The following is a 17,475-nucleotide window of genomic DNA, read 5'->3' on the forward strand; positions in this document are numbered from 1 at the left end:
GCAGCTGCAGTAGTGGCCAGAGCGGAGCATGTTCTCACTTATCCGCATTAAATATGGGTGGCCACGGGTCCCTCAGGAAAGCGCGCTTTCTCAGTATCTGGAGGTGGCAACTATTGTTTGCCTTTCCAGCTTTGCTGCTCAAAATAGTTTTCTTCTGCTTCCTGCATCTGTGGAGTTGTGTGCATCAATGGTCTTGAAAAACATCACATTGAGAAAACCTTTTGAATCTGCTGCTCTGGTATAGAGGGACCGGCTTAATGAGAAATGCTTCTCTTCAAAAAGTTTTTATTAAATGAAATCCCTCATTCCTTTCTTCATCCCTTGTCCCTTTTGCTCCCTCCTCTTTCCGAGCTGAGGACTATAGGTGACTTTTGCATGTAATATATTTTTCTGATCAGCCTTCTCAAGGCTACGTCTCCAGATCTTCTGTACAGAAATGCCAGTTCTTATTAATTTTTATGAACTGAGCTTATTAACCTGCCTTTCATTTTGTGTAAACTGTAATTAAAATGTACGAAGAATTTGCCTTGCAGTGTGCTCTTCTGGGTCTGTTGTTGGGCCTGCGTTAGCAGCATGCAACAAGAGCATGCTGAAACATTGGTTTTTATTTTTTCAAAGGAAGACTCGGGTCATTTCCCAGGGGACAGTTGGAGACTTTAAATGAGGAACCCAGGAATGCCTTTTCCTTTGGGCAAGATTTGTGCAGCCACGGCAGGTACCAGGGCAGACCTCTGGCTGGAAACGCAAAGAATGAGCTCAGATCACAGTCAGATCTAGCAAAGTAAATTTCTGGCCTCCAAATAGCTGTTTTATTAAATGATGTTTTTAAATTTCCATCTCCTTTTTTGGGGGAAAGATGCTAGAGGAGGGTGTTTACATCATTTGTGACCCTACTTGAAACATTACTAGAGCAAAGTGAGAATTGTTGTTGTTCTGTGTAACCCATGAAGATAAATTTGGTGGGAGCCCAGATGGGCTGCTGGACATTTGAAATCTGAGATAGCACAGGGAGAGTCAGGTCACTGGGCACGCAGTGCAGTTTTCTTTCTGCACACTGCAGTTTTAAGAGTTTCCTCCACCTTTTGCACATTTCTTCCTATTATTCTTGGGTCAATATAGTTATTGTAATAGTTGAGTGTGATTGAAGATAAAGCTATGATAAAAGTCTTTTTCTGCCTTTATGTGTGTCCAAATGCCCAACTGATACCAGAGAGTCCCTGCTTGGCTTACTGGGCAATGTTTCCCCTCTAAGCTTATACCAGGATGGCCAACTTGTAAATTATAATTTGCCAGCAGCATTTGCAGGAGGCTTTACTTGTGTGGTGTGTTTGGTTTGGTATTTTATTGTTTGGGTTTGTGGGGTTTTCTTGTGGTGTGTTTTTTTTCTTCTTTTTTTTTTTTTTTTTTTTTTTTTTTTTAAAATGGATGGGCTTTTTGTTTACTTTTAAATTTCAAGCTCCATTTTGGTTATAATATGATCAACCATGACTCTTAGCTTTTATTTTTTTGGTACTAGGTTTCTAGTCATTTTGGGGGAGGAAAATACTGAAGCTAAAATCTGTGTGTATTATATGGCTGAATCCTACTCCAATACAAATAAAGAGTTGAGAGAATTATTTTAAACACTACAATTTTTAAGCAAGCTTGATTGTTGACAGCTTTAACTGAGATACAGACAGATCAGAAGATGATAATTCCCACTATTTTAATTTAGTCATTCAGAAGTGGGGTGGGTTTTTTTTTTTCCTTTTTGTGGTGACCTATCTTATTATCTCTGCTTCTGCCTTTTTACACTGTATTGTCTGCAGTCTGTTTTTTGCAACTCAGAATGCTGAATGGTAAGGCTCAGTGTAGTTGCCCTTGTAATCTGCCCATTGGCCTACTTTAATCTCCTCATTGCCAGGGTTTTAAAAACAAGGCCGATGTTCTGTTGATAAGGGCGTGAAGGACTGTGTGTGTATATATACGTATGTATATATGTATATGTGCATATATATGATTTGTAGGCTTCAGTGTGATCTATTCATATATGCAAAGTGCAAATTCAGTCATTTGGAGGTCAGAGTTAGAGCAGGAGTGGATGGGGGCTGATTTCATTTCGGCATCCTTTTGGTCTTTGCTCCACTCTGTGGCTTCATGGGGCAATGTAGAGTTTAATGGGAGATGATGCCTGCTTTCTTCTGTAGCAGACTCAACACGGCCTTTCACAATATCCTTGTTTTCCCAGATATGACAAAACAGAGTCTGGTCAGGGGCTCTGGATCAGCCTGTTGTTTCAGCCGAGTTGTGTCTTTGCACTCAGACTGTTTCTGGTTATGTGACTTAATCAATTAAAAGGTATAATCTCTCCAAAGAAACCTCCTTCTCTTTCCTCAGATAGTGGTTTGCTCAGATGATTTCTTATTTAAAAACTTCAGTAAGACTGTTTCTTTTGATGCTATTCTCTTTCTTTCCCTTGTGCGAGGATAAGTCAGCTTTATCATGAAGCTGGTGTAGCTGGGCAGTTTCTTAGCTGTGGATAAATAGCGGGACCTTTGAGCTGAGCCATTCCAGATGACCTAGGATGAATCAGGCTGCATTCCTAGCGAGGGCACTCCTCTTTCTAAACAGATGAAAAGTCACTTTTTAAGCACACCTGCCTACAACTTGCTTGGGGGCAGATGTTTTTCAGTGTTGCTTTTTTGCTTTCTTGAGAATATAGCACAAGGTTAACAAAATATTTAAACTGTAACATAGTCACAGGCTGAGTGCACAAAGTTTATTTAAGGGAGGAGAGCACTATTTATGGAAGGCATGTGGTTTACTTCCCTCCCTTCCCCCCCCAAAAGTGGGGAGTGTTTCTTTGGGGTTTGGCATGCTTTTCCATATAGTATGTGAAAGAAAGAGAGGGAGGTTTCTGGAAACTTTCCATACACTCGTGTCCACTTTCTCACCCCAGGTGTGAAAGTTTACTGATTGCTGTATTTTGTGCGTTCATATTTTACCTGCTAGGTTTTGAGCAGTATTTTTAATCTTTCCTTTTACAGTCAAATGATGCAGTTTTCTCCCCTTTATAGTAGCGGTAAGCTGATAATCTGAATTATGTGCAAATTATGGATGTCGATTAGGAGCAAAATGAGAAAAAGACATTACAGCTCTTGCAAGTGCTTCATTATACTAAACTGCCAATTTTAAAGTTCATTTCATTGCGCTTAAAGTGAAATATTTAAAGGAAATGTGGATAGCAGGAAAGGTTGCCACACTGCTTAAAAAAAGATTATATGATGAGATACTTGGTTGTCATTGTGTCAGTTATGGCTCGTCAGGCAACATTAGTCTCTGACGTCTGGCATTTGTGGAAGATAGTTACATGAGGATGCTAAAAAGCCCTGGAAAGTATGTTTGTTAGTTGCAGTCTTGAGTAAGATATTCAGCTCTGGCAGAGGACCTTTAGGATCCAATGTTGGCAAGACAGCAACATTTTTTTAAGACTCAAGAAAAGGCATCAATTCTTTACCTGATCCCGGGGCAGTCTGCAACAGCCAGCCCAAAAATGGGACTTGAAGAACGGCAACTTTCTGTGCAGCGTACAGGATAGCAAGCTTTTGTACAAAATATTGCAGGCCCTAAATTTAGAAGCCTGCGCTTGTCTCCGAGGGATGTCTCAAGCCCATTGAGAACAGCTGTGCCTTCTTGCCTGTTTGAGGAACATGGTTAGCTCTCAGCCAGAGCAAGGCAGGAAGGTGGTGGAACTGAGGGACATCCTGTGCAATGTTGGTTTTCTGCCCTTCCATGAGCTTAGGAAATGAGTAGCTGTCAGATGCTATGCCCATGCTGGAGGTTTGAAAGTCTTAGATTTTTGTTCAAACCATTAAGCGCTTTCTTTTAATGAAAATCACTTTCTTTTAAAAAAGAAAACATTGAAACAAACTATTTTTTTTCCCCTAATGACTTTTTGATCCAAGAGCTTTCAGAGTGCTTAGCCTTGCAAGTTCAGATTTTTTTATTTTTTTTTTCCTTCCCCCCAGATTGCTTTACAAAATCACAGGATGTTTCTGTGGTGAACATACATCTGTTCTGGCTTTCGCTGAGCTTTGGAAATTGGTCAGGAATTAAAGCTCTGGCTTTGTGGTTCTGAGGAAAGCCCTTAAGAAACTCTCTTAGGCATGAGAGGGTAAAGAGGGGTCACTGGAAATACTGTTTGACCATATATAGGTGGTCTGTCTTGTCTGCTTGTATGTACAACTATATAAGTTGTTGAAACTGGTAATCTTCAATGCTTGCTTAGAAAGGATAGATTGCTGCAGGAAAAAAAAGGTAGTCATAGGAAAACATTAAGAGAAATTGTCTGCCTTTACATGGCAGTGGTAACTCCTTCTGTGCTTTAAAGTTAGTTATACGTCCTAAGCTTAGCTCTATTGTTTTGTGTACCTCTGTGAAAAGCCCCTATACCATATGTGCACTTACTGGTGTGGTTGCATTGCCATGGAAACCAGCACCAAACCTCATTCCCACATCGTGCCTGGCTGCGGATGGATGGCAGTCATGCATTGGCATCTGCAGTGTGCTGCCCTCGGGTCTTTTTCAAACTCTCCTATGAGGGAGGTAGTGAGAAGAGGGATGGTGGCTTGCAGAAGTGAAAAGGAAACAAATTGCACAGGGAGTGAAACTGGCCAAGAAAGCGTGAACAATCAACCATTTTGCCTCACTCGAAACATTACTGTTTTGCTGCAGTTCAATAATTTTCCTTTTTTGATCTCAGAACAATAGTGGAAATGAATAATTGCTGCAATATTAGTGGGATGTTCTTGGGACATTTCTTATTCCATCACCCACTAGGGCGATATTCAGGAGCTCTGGGTGAGTGAGGCATACACTGAAGGAACAGGGCCTGAAGCACAGGGGTGGAGAGCTTTGACATAGAGATTAAACCTGGACAAGATTTCCATAGTTTTTCCTGTAACATCTTTTTTTTTAAATAAATGGTAAAAAGTTCAAAGCTTAGGGGGGAAAAAAAAAATCAAGCTAAAGAGACATGAAATAAAACAAAACCAGCCTTTGGGGTAAATGGAATTTCCCTATACTTGTCTTTCCCTTCCTGGTAGAAATGTTATAGAAGGCTTACCAAATGTGAGGCTTTTTCTTTGCAGCAGAATAGGAGGGCAAAAGAAAAATGGGATGGGAGGAGACAGGGTTGGCTTTTTTTTTCTCCAAAACACATTTTTCCTTTCCTTTGGCATAAGCAACTTCTTCCATCTCTCCCTAAGCCCCTTATTTGTTAGACCTGTGGGTGGCCTTTAGACAACCTCATAACAGTGTGGCCTTTTGCTATCCTAAAACATTAATTTCCAGGCATGCTGTGTAGGCAGCCTGCATTCATGGTGTGCCTAATTGTTCATGTCTTGTGTGCCCAGGTTAGGGAGAGTGACTACTGCTTTCTGACCCCCCTCTCCTTCCCCTGCCCCCTCTCTGAGACCTCTGTGTGTGCTGAGATGCAGTGCAGCTGGAAGAGCCCCCTGGCCCCCAAATGCTGCCTTCAGATGAAGGAGGCAAATCACATTTACAGCTTCTATAAAAAGGTCTGGTTTCTTTGTTGGGGATAGTGCTGAGTGCGTTTAACAGGCAAAAGGTTAGCACAGCTAAAGGACTAGAAATCTGAGTATGGTACAAACCGTGGATAATGCACCAGATCAGTGCACTTTTAAAGGTACTTCTCCCTCTCTCTACCTCCTGCTGTCTTTCCTGAGATTGCCGAATAAAAGCAAACTGACTGGTAAGACGGACATATTAGCAATATCTTTGCTATACATTTGTTTCTATTCCTTCTGTCTTCCAAGCAGCCTGTGGGGCTTGTGGGTAGTGTGCCATAGAGTCAAAATATTTTAAGCATTAAGTCATTTCTTTGGAAGTTGGTATTTATCTGTAGCTACACATACTTAATCCTAAAGTGCTGTAAATTTCAAATACATTTTATTATATAAAAATACTTTAAAAGCTGGGACCTGTCTTGCATAAATGTGCTTTAATGCACTTAGACTTGGTCCCTGAGAGGGGCTAGCTGTGGTCAGGTGGTTGTTTAGCAACTTGCTGAGGGAAAATGGAGTGCCAATGCCAGGTGAAGCCCTGAGCTGGCTGGGGAGCTGCTTTGTGGCTGCTGCTGCCTCCTTGCTGTATGTTTCCCTACAGTGACCCTGCTCCAGGCCTCTTCCTATGGGGGACATAGGCCATGGAGGCAGAAATAGGAGAAGTGAAGCTTGTGCTGCTTGTGCTCTTCTTTGGCAAAGAAACTGGTGTTTTCAGGAGGCTTCGTGCTTGGTCTGTTTGAAGTCAGGTGTAAGGTGCTCATGGTCATGCTCACAACTGGGATCCCTGGCAGTGTCATTTCAAATTCTGTACTTCTGAGAAATCAGGTGCATGCAAACCTTTTACCTCATCATCCTTGGATGCTGCTCATATGGATGCAGCATTGACACATGCACCTTGCTATACCCCTTTGTGTCTTCTCTGCTTGCCCTTCATTGTGTCAGTAATGGTAATACCAAGATATGGCAGGGGGGTTGGAACTAGGTGATCTTAAGGTCCTTTCCAACCCTAACTATTCTATGATTCTATGACAGTCCTGCAAGATTCCCGGTTGTATGTGTATGCCAAAGTCACCCATAACTATCCACGCCCCGCCTCCACGATCCCAGGCAGCAGGGTGAGATCATTTCCATGAAATCACTAAGCTGCAATACTGTGTGGGTCAGGCTCCAGCATATTGAAGCTGTGCGTGGCTTATTGTCACGTACGTGTGTAATTGCTAACTGGGTCTTCATGTGGTGGTGCCCTAAAAATTGTTGTTGTCATTTTCTCTTTGATTAGTCTCCTTTATAACTGGCAAGAAGTCTTCCCTTGAGGGAGGCTTTTCCTCATGTATTTTGTTAGTGTATATTTTTTTCTCAATTATAATCTTATTTCCCCGTATAGGTCCTAGGAAAAAAAAAATGGACTGAGAAAGATTAAATATTCTCTCTAAACATGAGGCTGAAAACATTCAAGTTTAAAAAAAAAAAAAATAAAAAAAAATCTGAAAGTCAACCTTGTTTCTGGTCTTTTCTTGCAGCTTTTAAAATGTCACTGCCAAGAGAAATGACCACAGTGGTAAATGAAGCTATGGAAAAAACCGAGCTCGACTCTCTTCTCATGTTGCTGTTGGTAAAATATCTAGTCCCCTCTTTTGAAAATGTAAGTCAGGGAAATGTGTGCACTGAAGTTCAGAAATTAACATCTGGACACCTTTTAGCATTAAGGTACTTGCAATATATGAAGATTACCTTGATAGACATACTTTGTTCATGACACGAATCAGTAAAATTTGGCATGTCTCTTACAGAGGCCTTTTGCCAGTCTTTCCCCATATTCTTAGCTCATGCCTTTGCATATTGATGTGATCCATGGTGGGCAGGAATAATTCAGCCTAACGATGAATAATGGTAGCATTTGTGGTCAACTGGTCATGACATTCTCACTTGAGCATTTCTCTTTGGGAACTGAGTCTTCAAGTCATGAGACTTGCAGTAATGTCAAGAGCAAGAGCAGCACAGGCACAGACTGGGTGAGGGAGAAAAGAGCCACTTGTTTTACAGGGTGCACTGTAGAGGGGGGAAAAAAGGAAACAAAAAAAGTCTTGCTTGAAATACTAGTGTCTTCACAATCATCTCTTTGTGACGCTCCCTCCACCCCCAAGTACTTCTGTGTTTAAATCAACTTATGTGCACAAAATCCACTGGAGTCTCAGTGAGGGGAAAAATAATCTGCCAGGAAGGAGTTGAGATGAGTAGAGAATAACTGGGAAAGCATCAAGGTGGGAAGAATTTATCTGAGGCCTAAAACAAGCAAAGGCAAAAAAGAGCAGATGCTTTTAAATTGTTGGCATCAGACATGCTACCCCAGATTTGGATCCTCCTGGGTAAAGGAAGCAAGGGAACATGTTAAACCTGGGGATCATGTTTAAATAGGGACGTGATGTAAACACTGTCATGCCAGAATGAGCTACTTCTATCATGCCTCATCTATGTCTATTGTTTCTAAGTCTTAGGTATTAGGTATCTTTGAAGGTTAAATTTATAGAGATAAATTATTCATTGCTAAGTAGAAAAGGATGTGTGAAAAATGCAGGCTCCCCCACTGCAACTTAAAAAGGCAGAGAAGCCTCTGTGGGTACATACTTGTGGTAGCTGCATATAGGAATAGTTTGGACGCTACAGTTTTGATTAAAGGCAGTTTTAAGTACTGTGGTCATGCTGATTAGATGCGTAGGATGCAACTGCTTTGTGTTGAAGCAAAAAAATGTGTTTACAGGAAGACAAATAAATGGGAAAAGAGTATCTGTAGTTCAAGGGAGAAGAATTATTAATATTCCAATGACTTTTGCAAACTGAAAGTCTGAGAAGTTGGTTGTCTAAGAAAACCACAAGTACTCAGGCTTGGTTTAAATTCAGTCTCCCAAAATCTGCTTGAATGTATGAGTAGGAATCCAAATATTGTGGTGATAGAAGAGCTGACACTCTTTTCATCCTTTAGATGTCATTTACAGGGCACAGGAAATGGTTGAAGAACCAGAAAGCTACACTGTTGTTCTGCAGTGTAAAATACTACTGAAAATCATTAAGAACAAAAATCCTGATTTACAGTTTTAAATAAAGTGACACCAAAAGAACATGTGCCACCTTGCCACGTGTTGTTTAAGAGATTCTGCCAATGTACCCAAAGTAACTCCCTTCTCAAAAAGGACAAAAGAAAATCATGTCAAATATGATAGTCTTCTGATGAATCCCATTAGTTGTGAATTTGTAGAAGTATTTTTTTGAACACAAGTTATTCTAAACAGCAGCGGCCTTATTCAAGATGTCACAATTAAGGCAGGACAGAGCATGTCAAAATTGCACAGTTTGTATTGAAGTCTGACTAATTTACAGCTTGAAAGGGTTGAAGCTAACCTTGTGCATCAGAGGTATGTTAAAAATTATTCGTAATAGCGACTCCAGAATTTGATCCACGGTTTTCAGAACAGTTTGGAAAAGTATTTTCACACAGTACATGCCCAAATTTTCTTTTTTTTAACTATCCTTTGCATTTTATCTAAATTGTGTAAGAATTTGTAACCAGAGACTATAGACCAATTACCCACCCAAAACAAGCAGGAATGTTAGCTGGGGCATAAGAAATAATAACCAGCTTAAACTGCTAAAATATTTTCTTTCATTTGTATGATAACACTATATAAAAGTTCCAGGTGAAAGTGGGGCCCATGTTGTTTGACACTGAACAAAAGCAGAGTACAGCATATGGAGAGAGAGGACAGAGAGTGCATACAGTAAAAATCTGACCTGAGGAAGTTGTATGAAGAATTTTAGGAAGGAGGAGAAGGAATAACGACAATAAATTGATCTTGCTACCATTAAAATCATATGGAGGTTTGCTTAAATTCCTCTGATTTTGCTTTTTATTCAAGCAGAAGGGTGTGAGAAACGTGATTTTAAGCTGAAGTAACCTAAAGGAGCTGTATTATTTCAATATTCTTTTATTTTAAGGCACTGTAATACAGTAGTCTCTGACAAGAATTTCATTCAATCACAGCCTAGAAATAGCAAATGTTCCCTTGATAGACACCATCAAAGTCTTTATCGACACCATGTCTTTTCTGAAACAGACAGTTTTGCTTCTCAGAATAATATGTGTAATGTTGCACAGTAATATTTACATGCCCAAAATGGGTAACTGAACGCTTGGGACAAATTCAGAGCTGCTGTAGAGGGTTTGGCTTGTCTGAAGTCAAATGGTTTGCACATACCTGCATCCCGGCCAAGTGTGATCTCTTCAACTTTTCAAGGTTAGGTTGCTGAAGATACTAAGGCAACTTGGAGATGCATTTCCTAATTGTAGCATTCCTTTTCCACTAAGGATGTGGCTTTGATCAATTATTTACTTACCCTCAAACAGATCTACACTTTTAAAAACTATTCCTTGTTCAGTTTGTACTCAAACCACACGTCCTTGGTATCAACTTCTGCAGAAACTCTGAGGCAAGCAATGTCTGCAATTCCATGCAGCTCTGAAAGATGAAACAGCATGAAGGAAACAATTATGATGTCTGAATTTTTTTTATCTCCTTTTATTATGTGAATGCTCACTGCATTAGAATATCCTTGCCAGCAACCCCTCTGCAGGTATCAAATGTCTCAGCTTTGTTTCACTGCTTAACCAGTTGTAAAAGACATTTTATGGCCTTGTATATTCTTCCACCATAAAACTTATCATTTAAGTAAATCACTTCAGTATTAGTTTATAGACAACCCTAAAATGGAGAAGTGGTTTTTGTTTTCTTCTTTTTTTTTTTTTTTTTTTTTTTTTTTTTTTAAAAAAAAGTGTCTAGCAGCCAGGTATGCAGAGGAATCAGTACATTTGGAGCAAGAAGCAACCTGTACTGCAGTATTTGTTGGGGTGGCTTATCCCGTGGGTAATGCAGTAGCCCATGTGCCCTACTGCAGCAGACCAGCTGGCTGCTGTGTACTACCAGAGCTGCTTGCCAGGAGGCATGGCTCATTAGGAGCCTAGTTGCAGGGTATAACATCTTCGCAGTCAATTAACAGTGCTGCTCTTTAAAAAGGTCCAGATCCTCGCTGATTCAGCAAAGCACTTCAATACATGTTCAAAGTTAAATGTTTGATCAAAGTTTGGTGTAATAAAGATGTGAGGTCTTGTGCTTGAGGTTAAACAGGCAAGAGCATTCCCAAATCAGGGCCTGACATGTTACTGTTCTTAGAGGTTTCCTGGAATCTTGAATGTCCTGAAATACTGACTTTGCTGATTTCCAAGCGGAATATAACCTACAACTGAAAAACAAAACCAAATCACGATACTGTGAAGCATGCAGGAAAACTTTCTAAAGTCCGTTCCCTGGTCATCACTGATGCTTGTCTAGTCAAAGAAATTCTATCAGACTGTTTATATTTTCATAAGCTTAACATAAAATAAATTACACAACTGTAGTTTTTTTGAAAATGGAGTTAAAAAAACCAACCAACTAAAACCCAACACCCACACCCACCTGCCCCAAAACAAAGCCACACAAAGCAACACAAAACCACACCAGAAATATTAGATAAAATGGATTTATTCTTCGTAGGAAGAAGCAGTAAGAGTAATTGAATTGTTATACACCTCCTGACTGTAATATTTCTCACTGTACAAGGTGGTATTTTGTAGCTTGCTTCCTGTGGTCAAGTAAAGATATGACTATTAGAACCAAAATCCAAGTTTTTTCCTTGGTATTTTATGTAACAATGTGTGCCAGTTTCCCACACTTGTTTTGTGCTTATAACATCAACTTGCTTATTGTAATGCTCTACTGATAAATCATTCCAGTATTTATTAGGAAAATGTCTTTGCTCCAGTTCAGTGGGTTAACAGCAAAATCAGAGCTATTCTCTCACTGATTGCGAGTTATTTATAAGCGTAACCACTGTGGGTCTAAACACCTTGCTATGAGAACTAAACTTGGCATTTTCCATAATAGTATATTGAATTGTGATAGCTCACTGCTTCATCTTCTATAATGTCTGAACTTATATTCCCACTTATATACTGCTAAACTGCAGCTGACTGCAACGAGAGTAGGCTCAAACCCCAAATAATCTTTAAACGCAATCTGTTGTAAGTGATCAGTTGGTGAAGCATGCTATGAACGTAAATTGTTTCAATCTTCCTCTTACTCTGTTCTGTTAGAGAACAAGCTGAAATAAGTTTTGTGGTATCTGGGACACCTTGTTTGTATGTTTTCAAGTTTTGTTTTCAGTCTGAATTAGGCTGGAGTGGTATTTTGGTTTTAATATATTATTTGGACCTGAAACTTAAAACCTAGATAGCCAAACCAAACACGTTCCCTGCACAGAAGACCATCTAGAAGTAGCTGGAATGCAGTCATAGCCTGCAAGGTGGGCACAGCACCTCTCATCAAGGTGCTGGGATGTCACCCATCCCAATGGGGCTGGCACTGGCAGCCCTGAGGGCGTCTGGGCCTGGGGTAGTGGCCTCTGGTAGACCAAATGGTAAGACAGCAGTCAGAGCCCAGGGGTCTGTTTCCAGTTTCCACTCTCAGATGCACTGGATCTGTTCTGGGGTAAGGCTCTGAGGCTTCATAGGTTACCGTGTTTCAGATATGTTAGGGAAATTTTGGATTTAGTTGGTGTAATGCTTGAACACACCAGAAGTGCAGGTTCTGGAAACAATGAAATCTAGAAAGCTGGGGCAAACTCTTTTGGGGCTGATACAAAATCAGCCCCCAAAATCCACTCTCACAGCCCACCAGAAAGCCACATGAAACTTCAGTGAGAGCCTTGCCTTTCTATGCTTTGTCCCAGATTTCCATGTATTTCAGATGAAGCATTTTGGGTTCAATGATGCAAACCTCTTTAGATAAAAGCATTCACAGCAAAATGTCCATGCCCTCCCAGACACAGAGGTAAGCCTGAGGTTGGAGGCAGCATCAGAAAACAGGCGAACTTTGCCATTGATCAAATATAAATAATCCTGCTCAGACCCTAACAGCTGAGTTGAAGCAGAGCTTTTGAAAAGATTGAACTTGGATTACAGTTTTATGGCTATCTCTAAAATATTTTATTGCTGCTTTATGATACCAAAGTGTAAATTATGGGGCTGTAAAGACTAGCAGTGTGAAGGTTTTATCCTTTGCTTACATACAAAACATAAAGAGTGCCCTTCTGTTTTTAGGGAAATACATATATATATTTTAAAATACCGCTTAGGAAGCCATGTGTATTAGTAAGAAGAACACCTTACTCAGGTTTGGTTTTTCCTTTTTAAGTTTAGGTACTTGATTAATTTGTAGTGTGTGTCCATTGATGTAGGTCAAGCAATTAAAAAAAAGGAGGGGAGAATAAGTATGTGTTGTACATATGTAAATAATGCTAGAATGTAAGTAACGTGTGTAACACCTGGGATTGGAGAGGAAATGTCTTTTATCAGATGAACTAATGGAGAAAAATATCTTTTGGAAGCACAAGCCCTTTCTTAGGCCTGAAACAAACCTTATGTAGTTTGTGCATGTATATAATGAATTGGGTTATACTATGTGTGTACATATACATACGTGCCTGCGCAAACGCAGTTCTATAGATGGAACAACAGCTACAATATTGACTCATTTGTATCAAAGTTACCTGGCTGTGTTCTCCATTTTTAGAATAGGAATGGTAACAAATGAAAATGTTTGGTCTCTTACTACGTTTTTAAAGCTAACATAAAATTATGTAATTCAAGAAATGTGTTATATTTGGAGCCCAGGGGATTAAAGATCAATTTCCTTTGGTTGTGACTTCATTGGGATTCATCAGTAGCTTACCCTGGCCTTTATCTCTTGGGTTTTGTATCCATTACTCCTTCAGATTTTGCTTTCAGTCCATGTTTAGATGACTCACCATCATTTCCTTCCACTATCTCATGCTGAGTGACCATGGGCAGAAAAATTGTTTTCATCTGCTCCTTTTAATTAACATTCTTTTTCCAGTAGACTCACTTAGATCAATTTTTTCTCAAGTTATGAAACAGTTATTTTATATCTGTGAATCCCATGTTATTCTCGTGACCCCAACCTTGGCACAAGTGTCCTTCCCAGTCTTCGGGGAAAAATGCTGGTTTATGCTGGGATGAAACTGAGGTGTTAAGTGTCATTCTGATCTCCAGGACTGGAAAGACTGGGGTGGGACATGAGTGGCTGTAGTGCTGTGAAATACATATTTTTAGTGGTCCTATATTATTATTCATATTTCTTATAGGTAATGTCTTTATCCTCCTAGGAGATGCAGGCAGACCAGTCTTTACCAGTTCTCAAGGCAAATATTGCTGTATAGTCCTTGCTGTCAGCAACATCCTCAGTGTCTGGTGATGGGGTGCCTTGGAACGATGGCACAGAACAAGCTTCATAGTACCTCTGCACTTCAAGCTCTCTGTGCTGTAAGTACACTGTATAAGGTTGTGTCTACCACTTGGTTAACTAGGAGTGTTTTGACTTAACATCTAGAAAATTTATTGAGATGTTGATGGTTTTATGCTTTTTAGGTGGTTGAAACCTTGTATCTGGCTCAAATAAGCATGAAAGGTGCTTTTATATTGATATATTAGTCCCTATGATCAGCAGAGGTTTCCATGATTGTTAGAGAAATGGGCATTTTTCCTGTAGCGCAATTACAAGCATGCTGTGAACAGCACGAAGGCTGTAATTGACAGGCAGCGTCTGATGAAATTAATTCTTTTGCTGCTGTGCCTAACAAGAAAGGGAGGAGATGCTTTTGGTTATTTTGAAGATATAATCCCTAGGACCTATAATATATCTAGTGGTATCTCTGAATATATATATAGAGAGGGATGTTGAAACAAAGTTATGTATAGAGGTGTATGTTTTCCAATTATAAGATAGATGTGTCCGCAACCTAAGTGTACTCACTTTAGTCAAAATAAACACTTTTGGGAAGAATTTAGCTGAATGGTTATTTTTGGTCTGGCAAAGGGGAAACCGACTGAGTGACTGTCATTACTCTGATGCTGATTACTGGAATTGACCAGCTTAAGGGCAATTTGCTAACTCTGTTTAAAAACAAAACTGGTCTTTCTGGATCCAACTGTGATTTGGAAAGGGAGGAGCTCCAAACCACTTTTTTTTTTCTTTTCTTTTTTTCTTTCTTTTCTTTTTTTCTTTCTCCAAAATAAATATATACTATTTTGAAAAAGAAAAGTTTCTTAGCAGAAAACATTATCTGAACCCCACATGTTGTGGGATTTAGGGAATTAACAGGATGATTCAGACATACAATCCTCACATTCATTCCTACTGCTGAGAATTTTCCTTAAGGAATAAATAAAACTTCTTTCCCGTGCTTGGTCAGAAACAAAACCAAACCCTCTTCATTTTTTGGGGTTGTTTTTTTTTTCTTTTTTTTTTTTCTTTTTTTTTTGACTGGAAAGTAAGACAAGTAATAAACCTAACATTAAGCTCTGTTATCCACACCGTAGTTCACTATCACAGGATATGAGCAGTGTGACTTCAGCAGGCGTTTGCAACACTCCTCCCTGTGAGCTTTTGGCTGATATGTTGTCTGATCGCTCCTTCCCTTTCCTCTCCCCTGCTACTTATGGTGACATGTGCCAGCAGGGACTAAAGGGTGGTTCAAAGTGTTTCCTTTTAATTTTTTTCTTAGGGTGTGGGGCAGAAGGCACTGAGAGAAGTGCCATGTGTATTGGTTTGCATCTCTGTGAGAAGACAGACCACGGCACTGCCTGAGCTCTGCCCCTGAGTAACAGAAAGTTGTGATCTTGCAGCCCTGCTGCTCTCTTGATGTAATTCTGGTTTCCTTTTCCTTTATGGGGGGAAGGTGATATAATCTGCAGTGGCTCTCTTTCTGCAGCAGGAATTAAAAGTAATCAGAACATGCAAAATTCCCAAGGTGCGCACAAAGAATCGGTTATGACTGATTGGTTTCACACTCTTTCCCCTTTTGTTGCTCCTTATCAAAATGACACAAACTCAAACAAAATATATCTTTTCATTTATGCAGGGAATAAAGCAAGTCAGCAAGACTTGGTACTTGTCCATACTGCTGTTTAGTTTAAATGCACACATGAATGTGTATTTTCTTGCTTTTCTCCCTCTTAGGACTGCTTCCCATGGTCCTCCTACCAATTAGATTTAAAGATTCCTCTGACATAACCTTTAAGTTTTTTAAATTTATAGTCTGACTTTACTCCCCTCTCTCCCCCATGGCAATTTTTGCTCAATACCCAGCAACTTCATCCATTCCCTTGGCACCTCTTTTGCTCCTTGAATTGGGAAACACCTCTTAGCTTAGACTTATATTATCTGGTCCCCAGTTGAATCAACTAGTACCAAGCTACCTGGGGGTTTTTCAATGTCTAACTGTGTAGGTACAGATTTTTTTTTTCCTCCTAATTTTTTCCATTATTTTTATTGCTGGGCTTCCCTGCCAAATTCAGGTCATGCTGGTTGATCTGTCTGACCTGTCTCTCCTCCATCTTAGTTCACAGAATCTCTATGGGCTTCTCTTAAAATTCACCTGTATTCATCTGATTGTTTCAAGCTTCTCCACTGTCCCAATCCTATATCATTTCTTACTTGTTCTTACTGCTTCTTTGGTTTGGGGGTAATCCCAAAACAGAGCAAGTTTTTTAAGTACCTTCCAGGATTTTCCTTATTACCAGTGCAGTTCTAGCCAACTAGATCCACAGCTGTACTACTGCATAATAAAGACAAATCCAAACTGATAAGAGGATCAGAGGGGCTGCCTGCAGTATGTTGCTTTTCATCGCGTTCCTGATTCCATTGCTGCACCAGGTGCTGCCAACATTCTTGTCTCTAAGGTGCTTCGGTACTCCTGTGTCTCTCCTCCCTTTCCTCTAGCTGATGTTTCGGTAGTCTTTTAAATCCACATCCAGATGTGTTTTTATTACACACAGAGATGGAAACTCTGCCCAATCATTCCTTGTCATTCTTCACCTTCCTTTTGTTTTGTCTTAAATATATTCAAGGGGGAAACCGGAGGAGGGATGGAAAAGGAAGGGTTCAGTCTAGACTTCCAAAGCAATTTCCTTTTCCCTGCAGAGCCCAGCTCATTTCCTTCCAGAGCAGTGTGGCTGGGAAGTTACACATTTCTTCTCAGAGCTGACTTTCCTGAAATTTGTTGAGTCAAAGCACAGCTACTAGGAGTGGTTCAGAGGACCGTAAAAATAAGTGTGTGACTGTTCTTACCTCTCTCGCTGCTGAACAGAAGAATAAACAGAGATTAATGTGCAAAGGAGAGGGAGGTCTAGATAAGCAGCCACAGGGTGGAAATGTTGAAAGAAAATAGACAAGTATCCACAGACACACCTGTGCTTGGATGTTTCTGTATTGTGGGGCCTCACAGGGCTTATTTTTGCCATATATGTCTTAAGGGCAGAAAACTGAGCAGTGTGGAGGTTGATGATTTGCCTGAGGGTTAATTACAGGGTTTTGCTTTTAAAAAAAAATAAAATAGTGGTAGTTAATTGTTGTAATTTGAACTCTTCATACATTGTATTAAGCTAAAGACAGAGGCGGGTTTTTTTTCTTGAAAATGTATTTATATTTGCTGTTTTTAAATAGTATCCCATTTAGTACTGTTGCATCCACTCTTACCGGGTTTCTATGTTTGTTTTAAATCAAATTAATAAATTGCTTTAGGTCAAATTAAAACCAGAAAGAGTAGTGTAGTCGTGACTGAGCGACTTTCTTCCTGTGAGTTAAAGATACTTTGCTTAAATTTTTCATGTGAATTAAACTCATTTTGGAGAGGAAATGATCCTACTTTGTCAGCTCCATGGAGTTTCTAACTTAGTTGGTGCCTTTAGATGTTTGTTTACTTAAAAGAAGAGATTTGTTCTGTGTTGGAAGTGTGTGGAGAC

The 17,475-nt window shown here is 39.8% G+C and overlaps 1 long non-coding RNA gene across 3 annotated transcripts in view; it reads left to right on the forward strand.

Annotated features, from left to right (window-relative positions):
* LOC115609618 overlaps positions 1 to 17,475 on the forward strand; it is a 254,133-nt gene that overhangs the window by 185,557 nt on the left and 51,101 nt on the right. For 2 of the 3 annotated variants that reach the window (XR_003991925.1, XR_003991924.1), the window contains one exon: positions 13,839 to 13,995. The exons of the other annotated variant lie outside the window; for it this stretch is intronic. This is a non-coding gene — a long non-coding RNA (uncharacterized LOC115609618). The remainder of the gene's footprint in view (positions 1 to 13,838; positions 13,996 to 17,475) is intronic. 3 annotated transcript variants of the gene reach the window in all.

This window comes from Strigops habroptila, chromosome 1 (genome assembly GCF_004027225.2).
Source record: "Strigops habroptila isolate Jane chromosome 1, bStrHab1.2.pri, whole genome shotgun sequence".
Classification (NCBI taxonomy): domain Eukaryota; kingdom Metazoa; phylum Chordata; class Aves; order Psittaciformes; family Psittacidae; genus Strigops; species Strigops habroptila.